Source organism: Pseudophryne corroboree, chromosome 7 (genome assembly GCF_028390025.1).
Source record: "Pseudophryne corroboree isolate aPseCor3 chromosome 7, aPseCor3.hap2, whole genome shotgun sequence".
In the NCBI taxonomy this organism is placed as follows: Eukaryota; Metazoa; Chordata; class Amphibia; order Anura; family Myobatrachidae; genus Pseudophryne; species Pseudophryne corroboree.
Window position 1 is genome coordinate 280,743,254 of NC_086450.1, and position 2,165 is coordinate 280,745,418.

Genomic DNA, 2,165 nt, shown 5'->3' on the forward strand with positions numbered 1-2,165 from the left:
AAGAAAGTTTAAATTAGGTTTTTTATTTTACAGTGAGACCTGCAGGCAACAGGCTCACTGCATCGAGGGACTAAGGGGAGAAGAAGCGAACCTACCTGCTTGCAGCTAGCTTGGGCTTCTTAGGCTACTGGACACCATTAGCTCCAGAGGGATCGACCGCAGGACTCGTCCTTGGTGTTCGTTCCCGGAGCCGCGCCGCCGTCCCCCTTACAGAGCCAGAAGCATGAAGATGGTCCGGAAAATCGGCGGCAGAAGACTTCAGTCTTCACCAAGGTAGCGCACAGCACTGCAGCTGTGCGCCATTGCTCCTCATACACACTTCACACTCCGGTCACTGAGGGTGCAGGGCGCTGGGGGGGGGGGCGCCCTGAGCAGCAATAATATCACCTTGGCTGGCAAAATAACCACAATATATAGCCCCAGAGGCTATATATGTGGTAATTACCCCTGCCAGAATACAGAAAAAAGCGGGAGAAAAGGCCGCCGAAAAAGGGGCGGAGCCATCTCCCTCAGCACACTGGCGCCATTATTCCCTCACAGTTCCGCTGGAAGGAAGCTCCCTGACTCTCCCCTGAAGTCTACACTACAGAAAGGGTAAAAAAGAGAGGGGGGCACTAAATTTGGGCGCAGTTTAATACAATAAGCAGCTATAAAGGGTCATAATTCAGTTAGTCCCTGTATTATTATAGCGCTCTGGTGTGTGCTGGCATACTCTCTCTCTGTCTCCCCAAAGGGCTTTTGTGGGGTCCTGTCTCCTTTAAGAGCATTCCCTGTGTGTGTGTGTGCGGTGTGTCGGTACGGCTGTGTCGACATGTTTGATGAGGAGACTTATGTGGAGGCGGAGCAGATGCCTATAAATGTGATGTCACCCCCTGCGGGGCAGACACCTGAGTGGATGGATTTATGGAAGGAATTACGTGCAAGTGTCGACTCCTTACATAAAAAATTTGACGACATGCCAAATGCGGGACAGCCGGCTTCTCAGCTCGTGTCTGCCCAGACGATTCAAAGGCCGTCAGGGGCCCTGAAACGACCACTACCTCAGATGGCAGACACAGATGTCGACACGGATACTGATGCAAGTGTCGACGACGATGAGTCAAATTTAATGTCCACTAGGGCCATTTGTGGCATGATTGAGGCAATGAAAGAGGTATTACACCTTGCTGATATAAACCCAGGTACCTCAAAAAAGGGTATTATGTTTGGGGAGAAAAAACTACCTATAGTTTTTCCCCCATCTGAGGAATTGAATGAGGTGTGTGAAGAAGCGTGGGCTTTTCCCGATAAAAAATTGGTGATTTCAAAAAAATTACTAATGGCGTTCCCTTTCTCCCCAAAGGATAGGTCACGTTGGGAAACTCCCCCTAGGGTGGATAAAGCGCTCACACGTTTGTCTAAAAAGGTGGCACTACCGTCTCCGGATACGGCCGCCCTAAAGGAACCTGCTGATAGAAAGCAGGAGGCTATCCTAAAATCTATATACACACACACTGGTGTTATACTGAGACCAGCTATTGCTTCAGCCTGGATGTGCAGTGCTGCTGCTGCTTGGTCAGATTCCCTGTCGGAAAATATTGACACCCTAGACAGAGACACTATATTGCTAACCATAGAGCATATAAAAGACTCAGTCTTATACATGAGAGATGCACAGAGGGAGATCTGCCGGCTGGCATCTAGAATAAGTGCTTTGTCCATTTCTGCTAGGAGAGGCTTATGGACTCGGCAGTGGACAGGAGATGCAGATTCTAAAAGGCACATGGAAGTTTTGCCTTATAAGGGTGAGGAGTTATTCGGGGACGGTCTCTCAGACCTTGTTTCCACAGCAACAGCTGGGAAGTCTGCATTTTTGCCCCATGTCCCCTCACAGCCTAAGAAAGCACTGTATTACCAAGTACAGTCCTTTCGACCCCAGAAAAACAGGCGGGGAAAAGGCGGGTCCTTTCTGTCTAGAGGCAGAGGAAGGGGGAAAAAGCTGCAACACACAGCAGGTTCCCAGGACCAAAAGTCCTCCCCCGCTTCTTCCAAATCCGCCGCATGACGGTGGGGCTCCACAGGCAGGTACGGTGGGGGGCCGCCTCAAGAATTTCAGCGATCAGTGGGCTCACTCACGGGTGGATCCCTGGATCCTTCAAGTAGTATCTCAGGGGTACAAGCTGGAA